The 19,177-nt window shown below is 42.7% G+C and overlaps 2 non-coding genes across 2 annotated transcripts; both read right to left on the reverse strand.

Annotated features, from left to right (window-relative positions):
* Positions 1-13,627: 13,627 nt before the first annotated feature.
* Positions 13,628-13,700, reverse strand: TRNAM-CAU (transfer RNA methionine (anticodon CAU)). The gene has a single exon. It is a non-coding gene; the product is annotated as a tRNA-Met (tRNA).
* A 4,414-nt stretch (positions 13,701-18,114) lies between these two features.
* Positions 18,115-18,188, reverse strand: TRNAM-CAU (transfer RNA methionine (anticodon CAU)). Its single transcript has one exon. It is a non-coding gene; the product is annotated as a tRNA-Met (tRNA).
* Between the last annotated feature and the right edge of the window lie 989 nt (positions 18,189-19,177).

Genomic DNA, 19,177 nt, shown 5'->3' on the forward strand with positions numbered 1-19,177 from the left:
CAAGTGAAGCATCGACGGTAACCGGGTTAGCGGTTAGGGCGACGGATAGCCGATGTGAGCACTCGGTGCGAGGGGTGCTTTGTTGGGTGCGAGGCCCGGCGCGGGTCGATGCTGCGTCGCTTCTCTTCGAAGCGTTGTTGCCGATTCGGGCTTGGCCCCGCCCCGCATGGTCGAGTCCGGGCTTTGGCGGGCGAGGCGACCGGTCCGGTTCGAGGGCGAGTGGGAGGAAGCGGAACGGTGCCCCCTCGTGGGGACGGGGTTCCGACCGGGGGAGATTGAGCCATCGGGCCCGGGACCACAAGGTGCCGCGCCGAGATGGTGCGTGGAATCTCGGTCCAACCAAACCACCTCCCTTGAACCGAAAGCCGGACGGATTCAACCTGCAGGCGACCAAACCACCCGAATTCATTGCTCGGCTTTACTAACCGAGTTTAATGATGTCACGGCGCACCGAGAGGATCTAATAAGTAGACGGGTGATGAGGATAGTGTTTTGGCCCCGAAATTAGAAAAAAAAGCAAAATTTGATGATTCTGGTCAACGTCGGGTGGAATCGGGCTAATCGGGGAGTACGGAGTGTGACACGAATAGTGAGTGTGTGCCAGAGGTGCCACAGAGCCAGGAGGTGTGCAGGTGGGTGGGTGTGCAGGTGCGTAATCTGTCGCCTGTACAGTGATTGGCAAATTTTTGGTTTATTGAATTTGGACGAACAAAATTTATAGGGAGAGACCCCCGATGTGGTGGGATGGCAAATCCACCATCCCTCACAGGGGGGGGGCAAATGCGCTATAGTTTATGGGGTGTATTGCAGTGAAAACTAGCCCAGGTGGGTTAGGTTATATTGATAGGGATCTAGCGAAGATGACATTAGGTGACGTTAAGGTTAGTTAGTGACAAGGATACCTGTAGTGGGGACGCAGGTAGATTAGTATGGATGATAATGACGTGGGAGCGCAATAGTTTAAAGGGACGACTGGGAAGCGCAAGTTTCAGAGGGGAGTAGTTAGATGAGATGATGCTGTGTGAGAACTGAACAGGTGAATGGAGCAGTGTATGAGGGAGTAGTGGTGATTGCGTGTTGTGTTGACCAAATGGTCCAGGAAGAAAGGAGGGTGCAGGTGGCACCAGGTGTGAGGGCACAGGTGTGCAACAACAGGTGTATGGAATAAATGGTATGGAGTATTGGAATGGATGGTCGTGGAGTGAGTATGGTGGAAATTGTGGAGTGGAGTGGATGGTGCGAAGGTGTGAATGGGGGAAGAGTGGACCCCCATCACGGATACCCGGGGCGGGTAGTGTAAGTGTTAGGTAGAGGGTACAGGTAAATTGTGGTTGGGTATTGGCATCTGTGGTGCGGGTGAAAGAATGGTCTTTGGATGGGTGCATTAGTGTTGTGGAAATGGCTGGGCGTGTCGCCTGTTAGTGTGTGTAGTTGGTTGGGCGCTCCACCACTGTGAGGATGTCGGCCAGGTGAGGCCGCAGGTGGGCTCTGGGAGCCGGTAGTAGTTGTTGTGGATGGGGCCCGAGGATCCGGAGGACAGACCCGGGTAGCCCAGTGCCAGAGGGCACCAAGGGGTGACAGAGCCAGGAGAGGGCCTTCCCCAGTTAGTTAGGTTAGGGTGAGGAGCTAGGTAAGCTCGGGTGGCAACTGCAGTGGTGGAGGTGTGCAGGTGGGTAGACCTGCTGGGAGAGCTACACGTCGCAGCCCAGAAATTGTGCGAAGGCACCGGGAGATGAATCGGGGGAGTGAGACCCCAAATTGAGAAGCACCACAGTTTGGTCAATGGGAATTGGTTTTTAGAACCCATAGTGTAAGTTGGCCAATGGATTGGCAGGGAAAGACCCCGGGTAGTGTAAAGTGTGTTAAAGTCATTTAGAGGATAGTTAGGAAGAAGGATCTCCTCGCACCATCTGCATCCACTCACCTGAGGTGACAGGTACTCCGCACCATGCCATGTTTAATTATTTTTGATGCAAATGTTTGGATTGTGAGACGCATCATGACGTGGGTGTGACATTGTGCGTAATTCCATCTCTCCCTCCTTATGAGGATTGATGATGAATTGGTGATAGCAAATTTTGAAGTCGAGGGATTGTGGAGACAAATTTGGTATAGGGGAAATATGGGGAAGACGTGACAGTAGTGACGAATTTGTAAATTGGTAGATTTTGTAAATATGGGGTAAGGGCAAGGGTAGTGTAGGTGACAGGGGGGTGACGTACGGTAGGGACGAGCTTTCTCACTTCGCCCTCCGTACGCATTTCGCCTTGCATTGCCTTATTGACGTGTACCCTTGTGACCTTACCCCTCGCTCAATTGTCTTTCTTTTGTCTCCCACATGACCTGTGCGCCATTGGGTGCCGAGGGGAGCGTGCGTGAGGTGGCCATTGTGCGCCCGAGATTCCCGGAACCAGCATGCATTGCGTTGATGTACCACTTTATGGACCGCTGTTCTGCGGCCAAGTACCACTTGATGGACCCCAGGTTCTGGGGCAGGGCACCTCTGTTGGAGACCGGCCATAGTGGCCAGGGAATCTTGCTTGCGGACCTCGGTAAGGTGGCACCTATGCCAAACAGGTGGACCACCCTTAGTTGGCCCCTGAGGCCCTAAATAAAAATGGACACAAGTTGTGCTTTTTATTATTTCCAACTAGGCCGCATGAAGCCAGAAGACGTCGGGAAGAACATCGGCCCAGCAGAGAAAGAGAAGACCACCATCAGTTGTTTTGTTGTGTTTATTATGAACCATGGTGACTGCGCACCGAGTGGTGCTTTTGGTGCGTTGTGGTGCTTTTGGTGCTTTGTGGTGCTTGTGGTGCTTTTGGTGCTTTTGGGTGCTTTGGTGGTATTGGTACTGGTGCATCGATGCAATGCGTGCTGTCTCCTCCCTCCCAACAGGAATTTCTTTCTCTTGTTCCCTAAAAAGAAAAAAAAAAAACACAGGTCCTGGGTTGCGTTGTAAATAAGAAATCACGTCATTGTAAATAATGCTCCCCACCGTAAATGTATAGTTTGAGAATAATTCCGTAATTCGGTTAGCTGTGGGCTTGAGTCTGTTAGACAGGGTGCAATGCAATAGGGGGACATACTTATTTGTGTTTTAAGATTGTCACACTCAGGGTCAGGTTAATTGTAGAGGGAATTACACCTACGTGTCACACTAAGTTAAAGTTTAGTAGGCCCGACACCGGGCCTGAAGAAAGGAGGGTGCAGTGTAATGGTTTTGAGAAGTGGGTAACGAATTTGAGAAGTGTAACGGTTTTTAAGAAGTGTAACAATTTTGGAGGAAGTGTAACGAATGTAAAAAAGTATGGTTTTGTTATGTGTAAACACCCTCGTAATGTAAATAATGGTCGCAGCCATCCTCCTAGTTAATTCCATGAAACGTACACGCAGGCAACAATATATCTTTTTAAATAGTGTATTTCCTGATTCCATGTAGGCTAAATATGTGTTTCCCACTAGATTGACTTTGCATTGTATCAAACAAAATAAGCGTAGGCCCTTTCAATTCCCAAATCATCTCCGCTCTCCAAAGTTCCTTTCAAAAGGGTGCGAGTTGTGTTCAATCCCGCAAGCCGCCATTGCCCATGTGCTAATCTCGGAGAAGAAAGGCGTGTCTCCACCTCATCATAGAGGGGAGGAGTGAGCCAGCCCTAACAGCCAATCAGCACCGCGGTGAGCGACCCGGTAGGCGTGCCCTCAGAGCCGGCGGCTTGATTCCGCCCCGAGTGATAAAAGCGACAGTAAGGGACTGCTTTACGAGATGACTTGAGAGATGACCTGGGAGAGGAGCGAAGAGGCGGCACCAAGAGGAGCGGTGAGATGCGAAACGCTCCAAGCCAAAGAGGAGAGGTACTCGGAAAGGAAACCAGCTTTGGAGAGACGCGCTGAAAGGAGGGAGATGGCTCCACCAGAAGGAGAGGAGCAGGTGTGCCCGAGCCAGCGCGTGACGTCTAAAGCAACAGCAGCGGATACGCGACGGAGGGTTTTCCCGCCAAAACCGCGAGGAATTGAGAGCTGCTGCCTCCGACTGTCCTCCCTCTCCAGCAATCCACCTCAAGCCCTACCTGCCTGCAATATCCCCCGAGTAAGTGTGAACGTCCTCTGTCCTACTCGTTGTCTTGGGGTTAAGTAAAATGAATAGTGTAAGTTAACGATTCGCTGTGTGACTGCTTCTTCCATCCATTGCTTGTGTGTGTATAATAAATCTGTTCTTCCTCCGTACTCTGTCTTTTTCTCTTTTCCTTCTCTTTCGATCGCTTTAGAGGTTTCCCGATTGAATATCTGCGGTGCGATCTGGTCAACGTCGGGTGGAATCGGGCTAATCGGGGAGTAACTGTTCGGACGCGGTAATACCAACCGCTCGGTAAAATAACATCTAAAACCGCGTCTGTAACAATATATATATATATATATATATATATATATATATATATATACAGACTTGGCATTTAATATGGAATATATATTTTTTTGACTTGGGTTTACTTTCTTAACTCAGTATATCAATCAGGTGAGTTTATTTTACACTTTGGTGATTTATTTGTTAAAAGAACCATGTCACTGATTGTCTGTCGCAGCAAGACGTCAACAACAGGATTATATCACAGATGGCGTGGCAAAATGTACGGACAGGTGCATTTGATGGTTGGCTTCACAGTCGGGTATACAAGGGTTGTTGCGTTCTGTATTAGTGGAAAACGACTGCTGCACATCTCCAAAAGTTATTGCCGCTTCCTCTGGAGATGGTCCGTCAACTCGACAATGCTGTTTGTCATGGAGTGGTGGCTTTACAAAATTACGGCATGAAAGAGTGTGCTATTGCTCGGCAGTATGGCATCACTCAAGGTCAGGTGTCAAAGATCCTGAAACGAAATGCTCAGAGGGGTGTCCCTACTCCAATACCGAGGCCAGGACGTCCCCGCAGAACCACAAGGCGGGATGATCGCCAGCTGCACTGGTTAGTCCGCAATGGCCGTACCAAGTCAGCTAATCGGCTTAGGGCTGAGTGGCAGCAACTGACAAATGTGCCTGTATCCAGAAGGCTAGTCAACCAACGACTGGTTCAAGCAGGCTATCGTGCCAGGCGTCCCCTGAGAAAGCCACGCCTGACCAGAAAGCACCGCCAGCGCCGATTGCAGTGGGCCAGAGAGCACCGTCAATGGCAGACAGGACACTGGAATCACGTGATCTTCAGTGACGAGTCTAGATTTCTGGTCTATCGTCAAGATGGCCACGTCCGAGTGCGCAGACAAGTGCATGAAGCCAACAACAAAGATTGTATAGTGCCAAGAGTCCAAGCTGGAGGTGGTGGGGTGACCGTTTGGGCTGCTTTTCATGCAGGGGGCAAAACTGACCTGGTTGTTCTGAATGGAAACCTGAACCAGTTCAAGTACAGGGCCATTCTGGAAGAAACATTGCTTCCATTTGCTCGTGCAGCCTTTCGAGGAAACTTTGTCTTCCAAGATGACAATGCACGGCCTCATCGTGCTTGCATGATCCAACACTTTCTTGCTGACCATGGTGTAGAGCATATGGAGTGGTCTGCCATGTCCCCGGATATGAATCCGACAGAGAACTTGTGGGCAGAATTAACACGTCAAATCGACAACTTGGACCAGCAGCCGACCTCTGTGCGTGAATTGCAGCAGGCTATTGTCACTGCATGGCAAGCGATTCCTGTCCAAACCTTGGCAAACCTCGTGAACAGCATGCCTCAACGTGTACGTGCTCTCCTGAATGCTTGTGGGGGTTACACGAAGTACTGAACTGTAATTTTACTGTCCGTAATCCCAGTCGTAATTTAACTTTTGTTTTTGTTAAAAAAATTTTGGCTAATGTGCAAAATAAAGAGATACTTCTGCAACACGTACAGAAGTTTAACACTGTACTGTCCATGAATTGAGTTCGATATCAATTTACATCACTTTCAAGGATCAATTTATTTGTTTCGAAATGTCAAATGTGGTTTTCGTTTCTTTTAAAGGTCACATTAACAAAATCTAGAATAATTTCAACATAATTCCAATGAACTTTTGGTTCTAAGACATCTTGAAAAGTAAGTTCACCCCCACAAAAAAAATATTCCATATTAAATGCCAAGTCTGTATATATATATACTAGCTTGGTGAGGCGAGCGCTCGGTACTGAGGAACGGGCTTATTTTAGCTGAGACTAATGACTGTACCTGAGTTGCAGTGTTGTCATGATTTACACCAATCATAATACAAACAATTATTTTGCACAAATGTATTTGTTGTGTTTGTGATATTACATTTTTATAGGCAATATTGGTTGAAGATTTAGGTTGAATGTTTTTTTTTCAAGAAAGATCTCAGCACATACATAGGGGAGGGGTAGGTGCAGACTGGAAGTTTGGGACGATTACACCTCACCACCACGTAATTCAAAACACCTCACCAGCAAGTAATTCAAAACAGCTCACCAACAAGTAATTTAAAACACTTCACAGCCATAAAACACGAAAATAAAAACACCTCACAGCCATAAAACACGTAATAAAAACACCTCACAGCAATAAAACACCTAATAAAAACACCTCACCACCACAAAATTAAAAACACCTCACAGCCATAAAACACGTAATAAAACACCTCACAGCAATAAAACACCTAATAAAAACACCTCACCACCACAAAATTAAAAACACCTCACAGCCATAAAACACGTAATAAAACACCTCACAGCCATAAAACACGCAATAAAACACCTCACAGCCATAAAACACGTAATAAAACACCTCACAGCCATAAAACACGTAATAAAAACACCTCACAGCCATAAAACACGTAATAAAACACCTTACAGCCATAAAACACGTGATAAAACACCTCACAGCCATAAAACACGTAATAAAACACCTCACAGCCATAAAACACGTAATAAAACACCTCACAGCCATAAAACACGTAATAAAAACACCTCACAGCCATAAAACACGTAATAAAACACCTCACAGCCACGAAATTAAAAACCCCTCACCACAACGTCATTTAAAAACACCTCACAGCCACGAAATTAAAAACACCTCACAGCCATAAAACACGTAATAAAACACCTCACAGCCATAAAACACGCAATAAAACACCTCACAGCCATAAAACACGTAATAAAACACCTCACAGCCATAAAACACGTAATAAAACACCTCACAGCCACAAAACACGTTATAAAACACCTCACAGCCACAAAATTAAAAACACCTCAACACCACGTCATTTAAAAACACCTCACCACCAAGTAATTCAAAACACCTCATCACCAACTAATTCAAAACACCTCATCACCACATAATTAAAAACACCTCACCACCACATAATTAAAAACACCTCACCACCACATAATTCAAAACCCCTCACCACAACGTTATTTAAAAACACCTCACCACCACTTAATTCAAAACACCTCATCACCAACTAATTCAAAACACCTCACCACCACATAATTAAAAACACCGCACCACCACGTAATTCAAAACACTTCACCACCATGTGATTCAAAACCACCACCACGTCATTTAAAAACACCTCACCAACATGTGATTTAAAAACACCTCACCAACATGTGATTTAAAAACACCTCACCAACATGTGATTTAAAAACACCTCACCACCATGTGATTCAAAACCACCACCACGTCATTTAAAAACACCTCACCAACATGTGATTTAAAAACACCTCACCAACATGTGATTTAAAAACACCTCACCAACATGTGATTTAAAAACACCTCACCAACATGTGATTTAAAAACACCTCACCAACATGTGATTTAAAAACACCTCACCAACATGTGATTTAAAAACACCTCACCAACATGTGATTTAAAAACACCTCACCAACATGTGATTTAAAAACACCTCACCAACATGTGATTTTAAAATACCTCACCACCACGTAATTTAAAAACACCTCACCAACATGTGATTTAAAAACACCTCACCAACATGTGATTTAAAAACACCTCACCAACATGTGATTTAAAAACACCTCACCACCATGTGATTCAAAACCACCACCACGTCATTTAAAAACACCTCACCAACATGTGATTTAAAAACACCTCACCAACATGTGATTTAAAAACACCTCACCAACATGTGATTTAAAAACACCTCACCAACATGTGATTTAAAAACACCTCACCAACATGTGATTTAAAAACACCTCACCAACATGTGATTTAAAAACACCTCACCAACATGTGATTTAAAAACACCTCACCAACATGTGATTTAAAAACACCTCACCACCACGTCATTTAAAAACACCTCACCAACATGTGATTTAAAAACACCTCACCAACATGTGATTTAAAAACACCTCACCAACATGTGATTTTAAAATACCTCACCACCACGTAATTTAAAACCACCACAACGTTATTAAAAATACTTCACAGCCACGGAAACAAAAGTTTGAGGGAGTCGTTAAGTGACAACACAGACACTGCCCAGATGTGTAGATATATAGATAAATGACTGCACCCGAGTTGCCGTTCTGTCATCGTTTAAACCAATCATAATTCAAACAATTATTTTGCACAAATGTATTTGTAATATACGTGATATCACATTTTATAAACAATTGAAGTTGGAAAAATAATCTTTCCCAACAAAATTCCTCAAAAAAAAGAAAAAAAAAAAGAGGAAATTAAAAAAGATATATACCCTTAGGACATACCGACGGGAGAGATATGTGCATACCAGAAGTTTGGTACGATTTCACACAAGTTTGAGAAAGTAGTTCAGTGACAACACAAAACAGGACAACACAACACAGGACAGGACAGACACTGCACAGATATATATAGATATATGTGTGTATGTGTGTATATGTGTGTGTATGTGTGTGTGTGTGTGTATATGTGTGTATATGTGTGTATGTGTGTGTATATGTGTGTGTGTGTGTGCATATGTGTGTATATGTGTGTATGTGTGTGTATATGTGTGTGTGTGTGTGCATATGTGTTTGTATATGTTTGTTTGTATGTGTGTGTATATGTGTGTGAATATGACTGTGTATTTGTGTGTATATTTGTGTCTATATGTGTGTATGTGTGTGTATATGTGTGTATTTGTGTGTGTGTCGGTGTGTGTATATGTGTGTGTATATGTGTGTGTGTATATATGTGTGTATTTGTATGTGTATATTTGTGTGTATAAATGTGTGTGTATATGTGTGTGTATGTATGTCTGTGTATTTGTGTGGGTACACCACCGGTCAAAAGTTTTAGAACACCTCAATTTTTCCAGTTTTTATTGAAATTTACGCAGTTTAATGTCTCGATGTGCTCTGAAATTAAGCATAGAGCAAATAAACAATTGGAGATAAAAAAAGAAAACATAGAATCATTTTGTTTAACAAAATTTGATTTAAATTTTAGACTCAGCAAAGTAGCCCCTTTTGCAGATATAACCGCCGAACACACTTGTGGCATTCTTTCTACAATGGAAATCAAATATTGTTCGGGAAGTTCTTCCCAACACTGTTGCAGAAGTTCCCACAAATGTGTTGCACTTGTAGGTTGCTTTGCTTTCACCCTTCTGTCCAGTTCATCCCAAACCAGCTCGATGGGGTTTAAATCTGGAGACTGTGCTGGCCATTCCACGATTTGAAGCCTACCGTCTTGTTCTTTTCCTCGAAGGTAGTTTTGACATAGCCTGGAGGTGTGTTTATGGTCATTATCTTGCTGTAGGATGAACCCCTGACCAACCAGGCATATACCACAGGGTATTGCATGGCGCTGCAACATGCTGTGGTAGCCCTTTTGGTTCAGGGTGCCATGTTTGACAGTTGGTGTCACACACTGAGGAACCATCCTTTCGCCTACTCGACGGCGTACAAAAACCCTGCGTGATGAACCAAAGATTTCAAATTTTGATTCATCGGTCCATAAGACCTTCTTCCAGTCTGCAGTAGTCCACTGGCGGTGCTTCATGGCCCAGGCAAGCCTCTTTTTCTTATTTTGCCATCTTAGCAATGGCTTTCTTACTGCCACTCGACCTGTCAAACCTGCAGCTCGAAGTCTTCTCTTCACAGTTGAAACTGAGACTTGCTTATAGTAAGGGAAACATATGAAAATCTGTTAACTAAATTATTACCAAAACATTTATTCACCAATATGTTTGTAAAGATGTGTAATAACATGTGTTAAAATGTTGAAGTTCAACTCCCGTGGGAAACCCAGAAAAAAAGCTGTTGAATTCGGGTACCGAAAAATTATTTTCGAGAATTTTTATTTTTTTTAATCGGCCCTTAAGTAACTTATGAGGGGTCAAATAAGGGTTTTTCATGATTCTGAGTTGATTGTTAACATTTATATTTCACCACAGACACTCCTTTGTGGAAAAATAATTTCTAAATATATCTCATTTTCTACTTTGCAGGACATGGAGTCTAGCAATATGGATGAAGACGTTACTCCACCTGTGCTCAATTGCTTCATCTGTGCACGCTCGGATACACCAGCTGAAAGGCTCATACAGGCAACTCCAAAGGGATACTCAACTTTATTGAAACAAGCAGAAACTGTCGAAAATGTTACTGTTGTGGAACGTATGAAGGAGGCTCAAAAGGAAGGAAAACTGAGGTACCACCAGAAGTGTAAAAATGATCTGTACAACAACTTTGTTGTAACCACCAAGAAGTCAGCTCAAGCATCAAAGGCAGAGAAAGAGTCATCAAAGTTGAAGAGAAGACGCACTACTTGTGAGTTCAGTTCATCAACTGGCTGCAGTTCTAGAAGATCACAGTCAGTTGACCTCCTGTATAAGGATGTATGCATTCTTTGCAACCAACCAGCCCAGCTCCACAAAAATAATCCAGCACAAGCTAGAAAGAAATACAGAGTGCCAGATAATTTGACTGCAGATACACTGAAGGCAAGCTTGCTGAAGACAGCACGGAGTCACGGGGATGACTGGGGCACTGAAGTCACTGGATGCCTGGAAGGGATCAACGACTTGGTAGCAGAGGAAACACTGTACCATTTGCGATGCAAACTTATGTTTGCGAGAGGTGACAGTTTGTCCAAGACTGATGAGGAAGGAAAAAGGAAGAGAGGACAGAGGAGTATTGATGAGGAGCGAGAGGCAGTTTTTATTGAATTCTGCGAATGGTTAGACTCAGAATTAGAGCATGGGGTAATGAACATGGACCAAGTCCATGAAAAGCTGCAGGAGTTTGATCAGTCACCAGAGAAGAGCCTTTCTTATTCAAAGCATTGGCTAAAGATAAAACTTCTAGAGAAATACGAAGACACCTTGTATTTCACAACACAGGAAAGAAGGGCAGATGTACTCTGTCTCAAAGATGGCACCGACAATATTCTGCGAGAGCATCTTGCTAATCTTGACCATGGAGATGAGAAGACTCAGATCATAAAGACGGCACTCAAGTTCATATCCAATGATATTGCCTTGATTGATTTAGGTCCAAAGTCATACCCCACCACACACAGTATGACTGACATCGATAGTCAGCTGACACCTGTTCCTGCAAGCCTTCAGATGTTCTTGAGACCGATTGTCAAGACAGACGAAAGAGTTGCCGTTTGGGGGCAGAATTTTATTAAGGCCTGTCGACCTCGGTCTGGAGTATTGCCACACCAAATGGGGCTTGCCATACAACTTGATCATAGATTTGGGTCAAAATGGATGCTCAACAAGTTCCACCGGCTGGGATACACTGAGTCTTACACGGAGACACAAAACTACAAATACTGCTTCCTTAATAGTAGGAGTGGAGATGATGTTCCAGATACTTCTGGCACTCTTGACACCATTGTGGAGGAAACCGATGAACAGATCAATGATGAGGGTGCGGTTGATGCTGCGCTTGAGGATCAATCAGTGATGACAGCCAAAGTACCAGCCAGTGAAAGTGAATTGTCAAGTAATGATCAGGTGGTCTTTATGGAGGTTGGGGAAACAAACAATGCAGTCACTCAGTTTGTTGGAGACAATATAGATTTAAACATTGTCTCTATTCACGGAAACACTCCCTTTCACTCAATGGGTTGGATCGAAGTCACCTCTCCGGCACCACCTTTGCCAGATCCACAGACAACAGCAGCTTTCCCCCGGGTGAAGTTGAAGGCACTCGACAAAGCTAAGATCCTGAGAGGAACTGAAGTAAAGATTATTCCATTTACGAACAGGAAACAGATAGGAACGAACGCGATCATGTTTCTCCCCCTCGCTGAGCTTTCCTCCTCCCTGGCTCATGATCAGCCACTCCTCACTCCAGGTGACACACTCTGGGCAGCGGGGTGGGTGATCAAAGCCAACGATCCTGAGTTCCCACACTCCAACTGGAATGGCTGGATGAAGAGAATCCATGCTAATGATGCAAAGCAGAGCACACAGATCGAGTTCCTCCCAGTTATTGAAGGAGACCCTAATGACCTCAACACCATCTTCACCACTCTGAAAGAGTGCATACGGCGCGCTGGGGTCGCTATAGTGACCTTTGATCTTCCGATTTGGCTGAAGGCTGTGAATATAATAAAGCAGGCAAATCTACCCGTCATTCCAAGGTTGGGTGGTTTTCACCTGCTGAAGTCTTATCTTGGATCAATGGGTAACATCATGGAAGATTCTGGACTACTAGATGTGATCCAGTTGATCTATCCTGGAAGTACGACAGCCAACCACATCATGGATGGAGGATGTTTTGACAAGGCAATCCGTGTTCACCTCCTCATCGATGCAGCCATCTATCAACACATCATGAAACTTGCCTTCACTGAGGAGGAGCGTGGTGACATGAAGACCTTCATGGAGAAGGTGGCTGATGGGAAGATGGGAGCCAGACACTCAGACCCAGTAGTGCCAGTGTTTGAGCAAAGGTTTGAAGAAACCTTCAAACGACTCGCAAAAGGAGGAAGAACACCTGCACTCTGGGTGGAGTACCACCACATGGTAGATGTGATCAAGGTCTTTATCAGAACCGAGCGACTTGCAGACCACAATGGGCATCTGTCCTGCATTGTTACCAAGATGCTTCACATCTTTGCCGCTGCAGGCCATCATCAGTATGCCAAGGGCGCACGGCTGTACTGTCAACTCATGAAGGAACTAGAAACTTTCACATGAGTATGTGAAATAAAAGCTACTTTGTGTGTAAATGTAAAAGTGAAAATATAGATGTTAACAATCAACTCAGAATCATGAAAAACCCTTATTTGACCCCTCATAAGTTACTTAAGGGCCGATTTTAAAAAATAAAAATTCTCGAAAATAATTTTTCGGTACCCGAATTCAACAGCTTTTTTTCTGGGTTTCCCACGGGAGTTGACCTTCAACATTTTAACACATGTTATTACACACCTTTACAAACATATTGGTGAAGAAATTTTTTGGTAACAATTTAGTTCAAAGGACAGCATTAGAACCGAGTGATTAGTTTAACATTGAACGGACAATTAATACAAACTCACTGATCGAACTCAGACTTATGGAGGGCCCAACGACAAGCACGTGACCGGCTGTTTCTGTCTCCTTTCACTCTTTTGTTTTACAAAATGTAATATCAAGGACGAGTTGAATTGATGTCATCTCGAAACTCAAATGATTTTAAAAAACAAAAAACCCAAAGAAAGTGCCTCGTGTGAGGCTCGAACTCACGACCTTCAGATTATGAGACTGACGCGCTGCCGACTGCGCTAACGAGGCAGACACATGTATTGCGAAATATCATTGGCATGAACATGCATGAAGGAGGAACTCATTTCCATGCACATGCAATTCTGAGAGAACAGAGTGGAATCGCACTCAGTTGAGCATCATTTGACCTCACAAATAATTGGTGGTGGAATTCTGTGACCTGATATGCAAATCGTCTTGAAATATTCCGTTAATTGGATGAAAATTGACAATTTTAGAAATTTTGCCGATGTTGACCTTTTGGCCTATGTTGACCATGTGACCCATGTTGATCTCAAAAATAGTTGGTCGTTGATTTCAGTTCGCTGATGCGAAAATCCTATTCAGATTTCAGGTCAATCGGATGAAGGTTGCAGATTTTAGATACTTGAAAAAAAGTGGTTGACATTTGGCCTATGTTGACCATGTGACCCATGTTGATCTCAAAAATAGTTGGTGATTGGTATCAGCTCGCTGATACGAAAATCCTATTCAGATTTCAAGTCAAACAGATTAAAATTGAGGATTTTACGAATTTGAAGAAAAGTGCTTGACCTTTGCCCTCTGTTGACCTTTTGACCTTTTGACCTAAAAAAAAAAAATAGGAATCTGTCGGCCCACCACCTCTACCGTTTGGTGAAGTTTTGTGAGCATAGGTTTAAAATTGTGACTTGCAGGCAAGTATAAGTGAGCGACAGACAAACACACAAACACACACACAAACCGGAGTGATCAACAAACTTGTGAAAAAACATTTTTTTTTGCCAAGTAACAAACACACAGGTATGAAAACATAATCTCTATCCACCTTTGGAGGCGGGGAAAAAAAAAAACTCCAATTCAGGTCGTTACCAAAATCGAATCAATTCGTCCTGATCACACAACCTGGTAAATGTTGCTGCGTTTTTCCTGAAAAAGAACTGATGAAATGCATCCATCCAGTTTCTTTCCAACATCTTTCACAACTCTTTTTGTTTTTACATGTTTATCTTTATTCTTTCTAATTCTTGCGTTTTCTTTGTTACCTCCGCCATCGAAGGTGGATGGAGGTTATGTTTTCACCACTGTCTGTTTGTGACTTCGCAAATATTTTTTATGTGTGTATATGTGTGTGTATATGTGTGTACTTGTGTGTATATGTGTTTGTATTTTATGTGTATGTGTGTGTATGTGTGTGTGTATATGTGTGTGCATATGTGTGTATATGTGTGTGTATATGCGTGTGTATGTGTGTGTGTATATGTGTGTGTATTTTATGTGTATATGTGTGTATATGTGTGTGTGTATATGTGTGTATGTGTGTATGTGTTTGTGTGTATATGTGTGTGTATATGTGTGTGTGTATTTTATGTGTATATGTGTGTATGTGTGTGTATATGTGTGTATGTGTGTGTATATGTGTGTGTATGTGTGTGTGTATGTGTGTTTATATGTGTGTTTATGTGTGTATATGTGTGTGTATGTGTGTGTATATGTGTGCGTGTAGGTGTGTGTATATATGTGTGTGTATATGTGTGTGTTTATATGTGTGTGCATATGTGTGTGTATGTGTGTGTATGTGTATGTGTGTGCATATATGATGGGTTGACTGACTGCCTGGACACAACTGAGGTGGTGGATCTGCTGATGTGCCATCTATTGATGTGGATCCACGATCGAGGTTGTGGATCAGCCGTTTGGAGAAGTCCTGGGCTGCAAGGATCGAAACCTCGAGGAAGAACGGTGCCCAGCTGATGATCCGTGCAGTCGGTAAACTCGTCAATTGCTTGCAGGTTAAGGTTCTTGCTTCAGGTAGGGAAACTATGTTTGAAGTTTACAATTTCAATAAAGCTGAATATGGGATATTGTGAAAATAACATCATTTATAGCAATCCTTTAAATTATTTATATTTAAGTTTAGGAACAACCAATACTGTACAATTAATGAAACGTGTGTGTGTGTGTGTGTGTGTGGTTGTGTGTGTGTGTGTGTGTGTGTGTGTGTGTGTGAGTGTGTGTGTGTGTGTGTGTCTGTGTGTGTGTCTGTGAATAAAAGAGAGAGATAGAATTGTGAGGAACAGAAATGTAAAAACGAGATGTGTATATCTGTGTGTGCATGTGTGTGTGTATGTTTGTGTGTCTTTGTGTGTGTATATGTGTGTGTATATGTGTGTGTATGTGTCTGTGTATGTGTGCATACAGTCACGTGAAAAAGTAAGAACACCCCCTGTAAAGTTTTGACTTTTTCATCATATTTCAACATACAGCTATTTGATCTTCATATCAACAATATTGAAAGATAAAGGTGATATAATATAACAAATATCATGAAACATTTACATTTTGTAGTCCATTGTATAATTTAAATAAACATGAATGCAAATTTCGCATGTGGAAAAAGTAAGTACACCCCTACATTTATCACGACTTCAAATACCTAAAATTAGAATCAGGTGCACCAGCTCAGGTGCAAATGATTAGAACATCGTTAGAGAGGATCTTGGAGGAACCTGTCTTATTTAAACCTCAGACATTTAGTTTGGTTTGCTCCTTGTTGTTGAAGTGTGCGGCGTCACTATGTCGAGATCAAAAGAGCTCTCTGAGGCCTTCAGAAAGAAGGTTATTAGTGTGGAAGGTTAGACTACGAGTCTGTGAATAGATTTAAAAAGATCTCCAAACAATTTGAAATCAATCATTCGACTGTCCGGAAGATCATCTACAAGTGGAGAAGATTCCAAACAACTGCCAACTTGTTCAGGCCAGGACCCCCCAGCAAGTTCAGCCCAAGAGCAGACCGCAAGATGCTGAAAGAAGTCTCGAAGAACCCCAGAATGTCATCAGGGGACCTACAGGTAGGTCTTGCCACTGTTGATTTCAAAGTGCATGGGTCTACCATTAGAAAGAGGCTGCACAAATTTGATCTACATGGGAGGTGTGCCAGGAGGAAACCTTTGCTGTCCAGAAAGAACATTAGGGCAAGACTAAAGTTTGCCAATGAACACCTCGGCAAAGACCAGCACTTCTGGAACAATGTGCTCTGGACAGATGAGTCAAAGTTAGAGCTATTTGGCCACAGTACCAGAAGACATGTTTGGCGGAAACCAAAGACAGAATTTGACCACAAGAACCTGATACCAACTGTAAAGCATGGTGGTGGAAATATTATGGTTTGGGGCAGCTTTGCTGCATCAGGGCCTGGGTAGCTCACCATCAGAGAACCCACTATGAATTCTTCATTGTACCAGAGGGTGCTTGAGGATAATATGAGGCCATCTGTCAGAAAGTTGAAGCTCAACCGAAGGTGGACCTTGCAACATGACAATGACCCTAAACATACCAGTAAATCCACCAAGGAATGGCTGAAAAGCAAGAAATAGAGGGTTCTGGAATGGCCAAGTCAAAGCCCGGATTTAAATCCCATCGAGATGTTGTGGGGGGATTTGAAACGAGCTGTGCGTGCAAGAAACCCCTCAAACATCGCACAGCTGAAAGAATTCTGCATGGAGGAGTGGGCAAAAATTTCTCCCCGTCGATGTCAGAGACTCGTAGACAGTTATAAGAAACGCCTACTTGAGGTTGTTTCTGCCAAAGGGGGCAATACCACCTATTAGAGCCAAGGTTGTACTTACTTTTTCCACATGCGAAATTTGCATTTATGTTTATTTAAATTATACAATGGACTACAAAATGTAAATGTTTCATGATATTTGTTATATTATATCACCTTTATCTGTCAATATTGTTGAAATGAAGATCAAATAGCTGTATGTTGAAATATGATGAAAAAGTCAAATTTTACATGGGTGTACTTACTTTTTAACGTGACTGTACGTGTGTGTATACGTGTTTGTATATGTGTGTATTTGTGTGTGTATGTGTGTACGTGTGTGTGTATTTTATATGTATATGTGTGTATGTGTGTGTATATGTGTGTGCATATGTGTGTGTATATGTGTGTGTATGTGTGTTTGTGTGTGTATGTGTGTGTATATGTGTGTATGTGTGTGTATATGTGTGTGTATATGTTTATGTATTTGTGTGTATATTTGTGTGTATATGTGTGTGTGTGCATATGTGTGTGTATATGTGTGTGTATGTGTGTGGATGTATATGTGTGTATTTGTGTGTGTGTTTATGTGTGTATTTGTGTGTGTATATGAGTGTGCATTTTTATGTGTGTATATGTGTGTGCATGTATGTGTGTGTATTTGAGTGTGTGTGTACATACCACTGAGATTATGTTCAAAGGACAGCAATTAGAACCGAGTGAATAGTTCAATATAGAACGGACAATTAATACAAACTCACTGATCGAACTCAGACTTGTGGAGGGCCCAACGACAAGCACGTGACCGGTTGTTTCTGTCTCCTTTCACTCTTTTGTTTTACAAAATGTAATATCAAGGACGAGTTGAATTGATGTCATCTCGAAACTCAAATTATTTTAAAACGAGGCTAAAGAAAGTGCCTCGTGTGAGGTCTCGAACTCACGACCTTCAGATTATGAGACTGACGCGCTGCCTACTGCGATAACGAGGCAGACACATGTATCGGGAAATATCGTCATTGGCATGAACATGCATGAAGGAGGAAGTCATTGACATGAACATGCAATTCTGAGAGACAAAGTGGAATGGCACTCAGTTGAGCATCATTTGACCTCACAAATAATTGGTGGTGGAATTCTGTGACCTGATATGCAAATCGCCATCAAATTTTAAGTTAATCGGATGAAAATTGACAATTTTAGAAATTTGGCCGATGTTGACCTTTTGGCCTATGTTGACCATGTGACCTATGTTGATCTTAAAGATAGTTGGTGGTTGGTTTCATTTCGATGATATGAAAATCCTATTCAGATTTCAAGTCAAACGGATGAAAATTGAGGATTGTAGGAATTTGAAAGAAGTGGTTGACCTTTGGCCAATGTTGACCTTTTGGCCAATGTGGATCTCAAAAATACTTGGTGGTTGAATTCAGTTCGCTGATATGAAAATCCTATTCAAATTTCGAGTCAATAGGATGAATGTTGCAGATTTTAGATACTTGAAAAAAAGTGGTTGACATTTGGCCTATGTTGACCATATGACCCATGTTGATCTCAAAAATAGTTGCTGGTTGGTTTCAGTTTGCTGATTCGAAAATCCTATTCAGATTTCAAGTCAAACGGATTTTAGGAATTTGAAGAAAAGTGCTTGACCTTTGGCCTCTGTTGACCTTTTGACCTAAAAAAAATCAATAGGAATCTGTCGGACCTCCAACTCTGCCATTTGATGAAGTTTTGCGAGCATAGGTTTAAAATTGTGACCTGTCGGCAAGTATAAGTGAGCGGACAGAAAAACACAGAAACACACACACAAATCGGAGTGATCAACAAACTTGTGAAAAAACATTTTTTTTGCCAAGTAACAAACACACAGGTGTGAAAACATAACCTCTGTCCACCTTTGGAGGCGGGGAAAATTGAAAAAAAACTCCAATTCAGGTCGTTACCAAAATCGAATCAATTCGTCCTGATCACACAACCT

The sequence above is a fragment of the Myxine glutinosa genome, chromosome 1 (genome assembly GCF_964187855.1).
Source record: "Myxine glutinosa chromosome 1, kmMyxGlut1.1, whole genome shotgun sequence".
Classification (NCBI taxonomy): domain Eukaryota; kingdom Metazoa; phylum Chordata; class Myxini; order Myxiniformes; family Myxinidae; genus Myxine; species Myxine glutinosa.